The following is a 12,799-nucleotide window of genomic DNA, read 5'->3' as shown; positions in this document are numbered from 1 at the left end:
CTAACACCTTTACTGGAGTCTCGACCTGTTGGTGTACGTAGCGCCCTCTAGCACCTGTACTGGAGTCTCGACCTGTAGGTGTACGTAGCGCCCTCTAGCACCTGTACTGGAGTCTCGACCTGTAGGTGTACGTAGCGTCCTCTAGCACCTGTACTGGAGTCTCGACCTGTAGGTGTACGTAGCGCCCTCTAGCACCTGTACTGGAGTCTCGACCTGTAGGTGTACGTAGCGCCTCTAACACCTGTACTGGAGTCTCCACCTGTGGGTGTACGTAGCGCCCTCTAGCACCTGTACTGGAGTCTCGACCTGTAGGTGTACGTAGCGCCCTCTAGCACCTGTACTGGAGTCTCGACCTGTAGGTGTACGTAGCGCCCTCTAGCACCTGTACTGGAGTCTCGACCTGTAGGTGTACGTAGCGCCCTCTAGCACCTGTACTGGAGTCTCGACCTGTAGGTGTACGTAGCGCCCTCTAGCACCTGTACTAAAGTCTCGACCTGTGGGTGTACGTAGCGCCCTCTAGCACCTGTACTGGAGTCACGACCTGTAGGTGTACGTAGCGACCTCTAGCACCTGTACTGGAGTCTCGACCTGTAGGTGTACGTAGCGCCCTCTAGCACCTGTACTGGAGTCTCGATCTGTAGGTGTACGTAGCGCCCTCTAGCACCTGTACTGGAGTCTCGACCTGTTGGTGTATGTAGCGCCCTCTAGCACCTGTACTGGAGTCTCGACCTGTAGGTGTACGTAGCGCCCTCTAGCACCTGTACTGGAGTCTCGACCTGTTGGTGTACGTAGCGCCCTCTAACACCTGTACTGGAGTCTCGACCTGTAGGTGTACGTAGCGCCCTCTAGCACCTGTACTGGAGTCTCGATCTGTAGGTGTACGTAGCGCCCTCTAGCAGCTGTACTGGAGTCTCGACCTGTAAGTGTACGTAGTGCCCTCTAGCACCTGTACTGGGGCCCTCGACCTGTAGGTGTACGTAGTGCCCTCTAACACCTGTACTGGGGCCCTCGACCTGTAGGTGTACGTAGCGCCCTCTAGCACCTGTACTGGAGTCTCGACCTGTTGGTGTACGTAGCGCCCTCTAGCACCTGTACTAGAGTCTCGACCTGTGGGTGTACGTAGCGCCCTCTAGCACCTGTACTGGAGTCTCGACCTGTAAGTGTACGTAGTGCCCTCTAGCACCTGTACTGGGGCCCTCGACCTGTAGGTGTACGTAGTGCCCTCTAGCACCTGTACTGGGGCCCTCGACCTGTAGGTGTACGTAGCGCCCTCTAGCACCTGTACTGGAGTCTCGACCTGTTGGTGTACGTAGCGCCCTCTAGCACCTGTACTGGAGTCTCGACCTGTAGGTGTACGTAGCGCCCTCTAGCACCTGTACTGTAGTCTCGACCTGTTGGTGTACGTAGCGCCCTCTAGCACCTGTACTGGAGTCTCGACCTGTAGGTGTACGTAGCGCCTTCTAGCACCTGTACTGTAGTCTCGACCTGTTGGTGTACGTAGCGGCCTCTAACACCTGTTCTGGAGTATTGACCTGTGGGTGTACGTAGCGCCCTCTAGCACCTGTACTGGAGTCTCGACCTGTGGGTGTATGTAGCGCCCTCTAGCAACTGTACTGGAGTCTCAACCATGGGGGGGTACATAGCGCCATCTAACACCTGTACTGGAGTCTCGACCTGTGGGTGTACGTAGCGCCCTCTAACATCTGTACTAGATTCTCGACCTGTGGGTGTACTTAGCGCTAACACCTGTACTGGAGTGTCGACCTGTGGGTGTACGTAGCGCCCTCTAGCACCTGTATTGGAGTCTCGACCTGTGGGTGTTCATAGCGCCCTCTAACACCTGTACTAGAGTCTCGACCTGTGGGTGTACGTAGCGCTCTCTAACACCTGTACTGGAGTCTCGACCTGTGGGTGTACGTAGCGCTCTCTAACACCTGTACTGGAGTCTCGACCTGTAGGTGTACGTAGCGCCCTCTAGCACCTATACTGGAGTCTCGACCTGTGGGTGTACGTAGCGCTCTGTAGCACCTGTACTGGAGTCTCGACCTATGGGTGTACGTAGCGCCCTCTAGCACCTGTACTGGAGTCTCGACCTGTGGGTGTACGTAGCGCCCTCTAACACCTGTACTGGAGTCTCGACCTGTGGGTGTACGTAGCGCCTCTAACACCTGTATTGGAGTCTCGACCTGTGGGTGTACGTAGCGCCCTCTAGCACCTGTACTGGAGTCTCGACCTGTGGGTGTACGTAGCGCCCTCTAGCACCTGTACAGGAGTCTCGACCTGTTTGTGTACGTAGCGCTCTCTAGCACCTGTACTGGAGTGTCGACCTATGGGTGTACGTAGCACCCTCTAGCACCTGTACTGGAGTCTCGACCTGTGGGTGTACGTAGCGCTCTCTAGCACCTGTACTGGAGTCTCGACCTGTGAGTGTACGTAGCGCCCTCTAACACCTGTACTGGAGTCTCGACCTGTGGGTGTACGTAGCGCCCTCTAACACCTGTACTGGAGTCTCGACCTGTGGGTGTACGTAGCGCCTCTAACACCTGTACTGGAGTCTCGACCTGTGGGTGTACGTAGCGCCTCTAACACCTGTACTGGAGTCTCGACCTGTGGGTGTACGTAGCGCCACTAACACCTGTACTGGAGTCTCCAACCTTGATGAAAGTCTTGCGGTGTTTGTAAGACTTGATACAAAACTGGGAGAGCTGTTTTTAACTAAATAATCATCTAGCTCATTCAGTGCCAGGTCAAACATCTTGACATTACAGCAAATATGATAAGCACGGTTAGTTACTTTTAATGCTATTAAGCTCATTGATTTTTAGGAAGGAAACCTTAGCTATTTAATTAAGCCTAAGCCGGTAAACGTGGCTTTACTGTGCAATGTAATGATGACCATAATGGTGACCATAATTGTGACCATAATGATGACCATAATGATGACCATAATGGTGACCATAATGGCGACCATAATGATGACCATAATGATGACCATAATGGTGACCATAATGGCGACCATAATGGTGACCATAATGGTGACCATAATGGTGACCATAATGGTGACCATAATGATGACCATAATGGTGACCATAATGATGACCATAATGATGACCATAATGATGACCATAATGATGACCATAATGGTGACCATAATGGTGACCATAATGATGACAATAATGATGACCATAATGGTGACCATAATGGTGACCATAATGATGACCATAATGGTGACCATAATGGTGACCATAATGGTGACCATAATGATGACAATAATGATGACCATAATGGTGACCATAATGGTGACCATAATGGTGACCATAATGATGACCATAATGATGACCATAATGATGACCATAATGATGACCATAATGATGACCATAATGATGACCATAATGGTGACCATAATGGCGACCATAATGGTGACCATAATGGTGACCATAATGGTGACCATAATGGTGACCATAATGATGACCATAATGGTGACCATAATGGCGACCATAATGATGACCATAATGGTGAGCATAATGGTGACCATAATGGTGACCATAATGATGACCATAATGGTGACCGTAATGGTGACCATAATGGTGACCATAATGATGACCATAATGGTGACCATAATGGTGACAATAATGGTGACCATAATGGTGACCATAATGGTGACCATAATGATGACCATAATGGTGACCATAATGGTGACCATAATGATGACCATAATGGTGACCATAATGGTGACCATAATGGTGACCATGATGGTGACCATAATGGTGACCATAATGGTGACCATAATAGTGACCATAATGGTGACCATAATGGTGACCATAATGGTGACCATAATGGTGGCCATAATGGCGACCATAATGATGACCATAATGATGACCATAATGGTGACCATAATGGTGACCATAATGGTGACCATAATGATGACCATAATAGTGACCATAATGGCGACCATAATGATGACCATAATGGTGACCATAATGGTGACCATAATGGTGACCATAATGATGACCATAATGGTGACCATAATGGCGACCATAATGATGACCATAATGGTGACCATAATGGTGACCATAATGATGACCATAATGGTGACCATAATGGCGACCATAATGATGACCATAATGGTGACCATAATGGTGACCATAATGGTGACCATAATGATGACCATAATGGTGACCATAATGGTGACCATAATGGTGACCATAATGATGACCATAATGGTGACCATAATGGTGACAATAATGGTGACCATAATGGTGACCATAATGGTGACCATAATGGTGACCATAATGGTGACCATATTGGTGACCATAATGGTGACCATAATGATGACCATAATGGTGACCATAATGGTGACCATAATGGTGACATTAATGGTGACCATAATGGTGATCATAATGGTGACCATAATGATGACCATAATGGTGACCATAATGGTGACCATAATGGTGACCATAATGGTGACCATAATGGTGACCATAATGGTGACCATAATGGTGACCATAATGGTGACCATAATGGTGACCATAATGGTGACCATAATGGTGATCATAATGGTGACCATAATGGTGACCATAATGGTGACCATAATGATGACCATAATGGTGACCATAATGGTGACCATAATGGTGACCATAATGGTGACCATAATGGTGATCATAATGGTGACCATAATGGTGACCATAATGGTGACCATAATGATGACCATAATGGTGACCATAATGGTGACCATAATGGTGACCATAATGGTGACCATAATGGTGATCATAATGGTGACCATAATGGTGACCATAATGGTGACCATAATGGTGACCATAATGGTGACCATAATGGTGACCATAATGGTGACCATAATGGTGACCATAATGGTGACCATAATGGTGACCATAATGGTGACCATAATGGTGACCATAATGATGACCATAATGGTGACCACAATGGCTTCAGGTCAGCTACACTACAAGAATAATAGTCAAAGTCTTCATTATCTTGGCCTTAAAATTCTAATTTGTACTTTTAGGTGATCAAGGAATTGACTTATTTTTAAAAGTTTTGATAAAGGGAACATTGATAAACAGAGATTCCACATCAAATCTTACCAATATTATCGGTCCACTGAATTCCGAACCTTGTATTTCTTTAAGAAACTCTTAAAGACGTATTACGAACTCAGTCTCAGTAAGTTGATCAATTGTTCTAACAAGATTCTTGGCAAGAGTATAATTAAAACTAACAACTGATGAAATGATAGACCTTAGTGGATTATTGACTTTGTGAATGATAGTTGATCCAGATAACTTAGGTTGTCTGGATCCAGCAACTTGAAGTTTTTCCCATGATTTTGACTCCAATTAAGCCTTTTGCATTCCGTAGTTCGATTGCTGGCGCAACTCACACACTGAGGTCCTTGGTTCGATCCCCGGTATGGGCGGAGAAATTAGGACGTGATTCCTTAAGACACCTGCTGTCCCTGTTAATCTATCAGCAAAATAGGTACCTGGGTGTGGGTCGCATCCTGGGACAAAACTGACCTAATTTGCCAGAAATGCTCAGCATAACAAGCGGCTTTGTATATAGTAGTATGTTACTGATGTCAGCTAGGACTGTATGCCTTGTGCATGTACTTGTAGTAAATAAAAATTATTATTATTATTATTATTATTATTATTATTATTATTATTATTATTATTATTATTATTATTATTATTATTATTATTATTATTATTATTAATAATAATAATAAATTCCAGTTCCAAAACTTGTAATATGATGTCTAATTTCGATATTTAAACTTTGTTTGATCATTTAGACTGTTATGTCTTAACTACATAATTATATGTAACAATACAAGTGATTATCAAGTCTCGTTATGATTATGGTTTTGTCCTCTAAAAATTTTCTATAATACGTATCAAAACAATTGTTCGGCAGACATTTCCTCTCTGGATCACAACACTGAGTCTCTGGAAGAGGAACCTGGACGCTCTGGAGTCCTTGATTTTCCAGATAAGTTTGTCAACTAACTCATACAGGAACATGAAATAATAATTAATGTACGTACCTACCTAGGCAGACCAACTTTTGCACCTAATACTTAACATATTTAAAATATTATATGTGTTATTCAAGGCAGCGATGAATGAATCACTCAGATTTTTCATTTATAATAATAATAATAATAATTAATAATAATAACAATAATAATACAAGACATTTTAATAGTGACTATTACTATATAAGGTTGTTTCATATATAGGAACTCTCGTTCGTTTCTTATGAAAATCTAAATAAGAAACAAGATTAAGATGGAGCCAGCTGTGGGCCAGAAATTTCATTTAGTCATAATTATTTAATTCTATTGTTTGTACGGTGTATGAACATGTTCCAGACTCAGTTCAATCTAGGAATAAATAATCTCAGATGAAGTGATGTTCTCGAGTTCTCGATGCTGTTTACAGCCCGTCTTCTCGCTGTCCTCGGAGTGGAGTCAAGTATGGTACCTGGACAATATTAACTTTGTACGTAACATTAAGACCACGTCTCTCCGGGGTTGATGTTAGTTTAATATTTTTATTGCGCCTCCCCCCCCCCATACCCATGATGTGGGAGAAGTCAAAAGATTACAGAGGCACATAATGGGTCCGGGGACTGTACCTTAACATTACAGAGGCACATAATGGGTCCGGGGACTGTACCTTAACATTACAGAGGCACATAATGGGTCCGGGGACTGTACCTTAACATTACAGAGGCACATAATGGGTCCGGGGACTGGGCCACAAACTTCTGAAATTAAAAAAGTCACTGTGGTAATTTACTATTTACTTGTTTATATCTGGTTACTGTCATTATGAGATATTTATGAAGAAAGTTCTGCTGAAATGACAGATCTGTCCTGGCAGGGTCCATGAGAGACGCAAGTTGTCTTGTATGGTTCCTATTCAGCCCTCAAGTGTAGATGAGACAATGGGAAGGGAGGGGCAGCAATCCAAAAAATGTGGTTCATATTAAAGTTGAGGACGCATTGTGCTTTGTACAGAGTTTTGCAGCCACTGTTGGGAAGCAGGCAAGACAGATGGTTTAGTGCTGTTACGTTATTGGCTGCTTTGTTTGCAAGATTTGCCACATAGTTCTTCACAGACATTTTGAAATCTAACTTTCATACATTCATTCTTACAACAGTTACATTACTATCGTGCTATTTAAAGACCATTATCATTTGTGCTTTCTCAGTAGCAAATGTTACCTGCTGGGTTGTGATCGATGTGTCTGAGAGCAGCTGGCATTTACTTTCTTGCATGTGTATGTGCTAGAGCATCTTCATGCATATTGAATTTAGGGATGAGGTGAATGTCATTGATGTAGGTATTCCATAACAATGGACTAAGCACATTTCCTTGTGGAACACTGTCACCGTTTGAGTGTCTGTTGACTCTGTGTCACTGAGTTGTAGTACAGGACCGGCCACTCCTGGTGCCATACTCAGTCGAAACCACCAGCTTGTCCAGTGGTACTACACATCTGATCCTGGATTTATCCAGTGACTGGTGCTATATAGCGAAAACATTTAACAACAGATCAGCAGAGCAGCAGAGTAACCTTTTCTGAAGCCATGTTGACGGTCACAAGGAAGTGAGTGGTAATCGAAAAATCTCTCTCTCTGCATATATATATATATATATATATATATATATATATATATATATATATATATATATATATATATATATATATATATATATATATATATATATATATATATATATATATGCAGATGTTGCAGGTGTATGGTGTAGGAGGTAGGTTACTGAAAGCAGTGAAGAGTTTTTACGAGGATAGTGTGGCTCAAGTTAGAGTATGTAGGAAAGAGGGAAATTATTTCCCAGTAAAAGTAGGCCTTAGACAAGGATGTGTGATGTCACCGTGGTTGTTTAATATATTTATAGATGGGGTTGTAAGAGAAGTAAATGCGAGGGTCTTGGCAAGAGGCGTGGAGTTAAAAGATAAAGAATCACACATAAAGTGGGAGTTGTCACAGTTGCTCTTTGCTGATGACACTGTGCTCTTGGGAGATTCTGAAGAGAAGTTGCAGAGATTGGTGGATGAATTTGGTAGGGTGTGCAAAAGAAGAAAATTGAAAGTGAATACAGGAAAGAGTAAGGTTATGAGGATAACAAAAAGATTAGGTGATGAAAGATTGGATATCAGATTGGAGGGAGAGAGTATGGAGGAGGTGAAAGTATTCAGATATTTGGGAGTGGACGTGTCAGCGGACGGGTCTATGAAAGATGAGGTGAATCATAGAATTGATGAGGGGAAAAGGGTGAGTGGTACACTTAGGAGTCTGTGGAGACAAAGAACTTTGTCTTTGGAGGCAAAGAGGGGAATGTATGAGAGTATAGTTTTACCAACGCTCTTATATGGGTGTGAAGCATGGGTGATGAATGTTGCAGCGAGGAGAAGGCTGGAGGCAGTGGAGATGTCATGTCTGAGAGCAATGTGCGGTGTGAATATAATGCAGAGAATTCGTAGTTTGGAAGTTAGGAGGAGGTGCGGGATTACCAAAACTGTTGTCCAGAGGGCTGAGGAAGGGTTGTTGAGGTCGTTCGGACATGTGGAGAGAATGGAGCGAAACAGAATAACTTCAAGAGTGTATCAGTCTGTAGTGGAAGGAAGGCGGGGTAGGGGTCGGCCTAGGAAAAGTTGGAGGGAGGGGGTAAAGGAGGTTTTGTGTGCGAGGGGCTTGGACTTCCAGCAGGCATGCGTGAGCGTGTTTGATAGGAGTGAATGGAGACAAATGGTTTTTAATACTTGATGTGCTGTTGGAGTGTGAGCAAAGTAACATTTATGAAGGGGTTCAGGGAAACCGGCAGGCCGGACTTGAGTCCTGGAGATGGGAAGTACAGTGGCTACACTCTGAAGGAGGGGTGTTAATGTTGCAGTTTAAAAACTGTAGTGTAAAGCACCCTTCTGGCAAGACAGTGATGGAGTGAGTGATGGTGAAAGTTTTTCTTTTTCGGGCCACCCTGCCTTGGTGGGAATCGGCCAGTGTGATAATAAAAAATATATTTATATATATATATATATATATATATATATATATGCAAGGAATTCGCAAGAGCAGGCGAAATATACACAAACACTGATCTCTGGCTGAAGGAGATCGAACCTACGCAGTGCCTTACCATTCTCACCACACTGGACCAATACCTTGGCGCCCAGCTTGTGCTAGACTTTGATCCAAGGCAGCCAGCTTTCAGGGAGAAGGCTTACAGCTTTTCTTCTCATCCCCTGCATGTATCAGCCTTACTAGAGATTTTAACAATGCAAGGAATTCGCAAGAGCAGGCGAAATATACACAAACACTGATCTCTGGCTGGCTGAAAGCTGGCTGCCTTGGATCAAAGTCTAGCGCAAGCTGGACGCCAAGGTATTGGACCAGTGTGGTGAGAATGGTATAGCACTGCTTACCTTGTTCCAAGCTTCGTAGGTTCGAGTCTCCTTCGGCCAGAGATCAGTGTTTATATATATATATATATATATATATATATATATATATATATATATATATATATATATATATATATATATATATATATATATATATATATATATATATATATATATATATATTATATTGTATTATATTATATCACCTTTTTTTCTCGCCCTCTCTCTCCCTGGCCCTCTCACCCTTACTCGACCTCCTTCCATCTCCCTACCGCTCTCATCTTTCCTTGCTCTGTCTCCACCTCCTTCCTACCCGGCCTCCCTCCTTGCATACCTCTCCCCCCCCTGCGTCTATTTCTCCCTCCTTCCCACTCCACAGGGTAATGTCTTAGTAACGAGAATAAAATAAGACAAACTTTCCAGATATGCGGCGCTCTGAACACCACATTAGCCTTACTAGGGCGCCCCTAGTGGCCGCTCCCACCGCCGCCCCGTAACTGCCGCCGCCCCGTAACTGCCGCCGCCCCATAACTGCCGCCGCCCCATAACTGGTTGCACTTCATCAGTTATTGGTACAAAATATATTTTGATATTCATCAATTTATCTTAATTATGGTTCATTAAAATAAGTAAACAATAAATTACTTAAATCGTGAGAGTAAACTGTCAAGACTCGCCCCCCCCACCTGTGCTCCATCTGTTCACCACCTGCCCTCCATTTGCTCTCCATCTGCCTTCTACCTGCTCTCCTGCCCTCCACTTACCTTCCTGCATCGTTCTCAATTTGACAGTTTTATTAAATGAATTTCGGTACCAAAAGGATGTTTTAACGGGTCAATGTCCTGTTAGCCTAGTTGCAGAAGTGGTGTGCTGGTGGATCAGGACCTGATCAACTAGGATATTAGTGCTGGCTGCGCTCAGTCCGGAGTACGAACCACAGCCTGTCTGCTCAGGAACCAGCGCTCTTAAGATTTTCTAGGTAAAAATTATGATGTATCTGTCACCTACATTCTATGATGTACACTGTTTTTATTATAATCAAAACTAAGCGCTAAACTCACAAGGGTCATACAGCGCTGCTCCAAGAAGAGATTTCAAACATCTCCAGTAATTTAGTGATTAATTAAATTTATACATCCAGTGAAAGCTCTCTCTTTTTAAAAGGGGCTGTTAATGTACAGCGATATTCCAGACTAGAGAGAACAGGTGACTTAAAGATGGCCATCATTGGCTTGGCATCTCTTTGTTTTGTAGATCCTTGTCATTCATCCTGTCATTTTCCTGGCAGTTGTGAAAAATAGTATTATTATTATTTATTATTATGAGCAAATCACCTGCAGGAAGTTTACAGGGCATCACCTGAATTATTACCTGCAAGTAATTTGGGTGAGATAAGTGGGGCTTTAGTCACAGTAGGTCATAGAACTGCAACTCCTTCGATTGCCCACTTCTACACCTCTTTCAAAGAAAGCTAGACCTGATATTTAATTAATAATTACAATATTAAAATCAGCTATTCTGGTTCATTGTTGTGGACTGTATATGATTAAGATTGCTGGATGCACAAAAAAATATAACTATTAGTGCAAAGAACTGTATGTTACCACTTACCGTTTGATTAATGTATACGGATGACGCCACAACATCTGCCTAACTATCTAGAACCTATACTGGCCAGCTGGGTCTAAATACAAGGACTGGTGTACTTCTCTGTGAGCTGTGATGACGATGACGCCTCATCATTCATTTTCCATTCTTACCATCCTATTATGATGGTTTCGTAAATTTCCTGTCCCAGTTCTTCAGTAAGAGACAGTAACACAAATTCCTTTTATGAATTGAGGCCGATACTCCCCATCAGGCCTCGGAAAACGCCGAATTATTAGAAGAATAGAATCCAGTGTTCCCCCATTAAATCCAACAAGACGTATTCCCCGGCGTCCTTACTGGCTCTTCTCACCAGCTGATCCCCTCACCCCCCTTCACTCGAAATTTCTCGAAAGGGGCAAATCAGCATCATACTTTATTACACAATTATTATATTACTTATTTATATGTTCTACATTTAGGAAATTATGTCAAGAATTTCCACAACAGTTGTGACAGTGACACTGTTATGATTCTCGAGAGTGAGATCTTCCAACATCATTACTCCTAAGTACTTCCAGTTTTTATTTCCTCATTTCTTCCAATGGAGTAGCTGAAGTTTGTCCTCACTGGATATTATATTATCTCCTGGAGTTTACCTGGAGAGAGTTTCGGGGGTCAACGCCCCTGCAGCCCGGCCTGTGACCAGGCCTCCTGGTGGATCAGCCCCTGATCAACCAGGCTGTTGCTCCTGGCTGCACGCAAACCAACGTACGAGCCACAGCCCGGCTGATCAGGAACTGACTTTAGGTGCTTGTCCAGTGCCAGCTTGAAGACTGCCAGGGATCTGTTGGTAATCCCCCTTATGTGTGCTGGGAGGCAGTTGAACAGTCTCGGGCCCCTGACACTTATTGTATGGTCTCTTAACGTGCTAGTGACACCCCTGCTTTTCATTGGGGGGATGGTGCATCGTCTGCCAAGTCTTTTGCTTTCGTAGTGAGTGATTTTCGTGTGCAAGTTCGGTACTAGTCCCTCTAGGATTTTCCAGGTGTATATAATCATGTATCTCTCCCTCCTGCGTTCCAGGGAATACAGGTTTAGAAACCTCAAGCGCTCCCAGTAATTGAGGTGTTTTATCTCCGTTATGCGCGCCGTGAAAGTTCTCTGTACATTTTCTAGGTCGGCAATTTCACCTGCCTTGAAAGGTGCTGTTAGAGTGCAGCAATATTCCAGCCTAGATAGAACAAGTGACCTGAAGAGTGTCATCATGGGCTTGGCCTCCCTAGTTTTGAAGGTTCTCATTATCCATCCTGTCATTTTTCTAGCAGATGCGATTGATACAATGTTATGGTCCTTGAAGGTGAGATCCTCCGACATAATCACTCCCAGGTCTTTGACGTTGGTGTTTCGCTCTATTTTGTGGCCAGAATTTGTTTTGTACTCTGATGAAGATTTAATTTCCTCATGTTTACCATATCTGAGTAATTTAAATTTCTCATCGTTGAACTTCATATTGTTTTCCGCAGCCCACTGAAAGATTTGGTTTATGTCCGCCTGGAGCCTTGCAGTGTCTGCAATGGAAGACACTGTCATGCAGATTCGGGTGTCATCTGCAAAGGAAGACACGGTGCTGTGGCTGACATCCTTGTCTATGTCGGATATGAGGATGAGGAACAAGATGGAAGCTAGTACTATGCCTTGTGGAACAGAGCTTTTCACCGTAGCTGCCTCGGACTTTACTCTGTTGACGACTACTCTC

This window comes from Cherax quadricarinatus, chromosome 3 (genome assembly GCF_038502225.1).
Source record: "Cherax quadricarinatus isolate ZL_2023a chromosome 3, ASM3850222v1, whole genome shotgun sequence".
In the NCBI taxonomy this organism is placed as follows: domain Eukaryota; kingdom Metazoa; phylum Arthropoda; class Malacostraca; order Decapoda; family Parastacidae; genus Cherax; species Cherax quadricarinatus.
Note: the sequence above shows the minus strand (reverse complement) of the source record.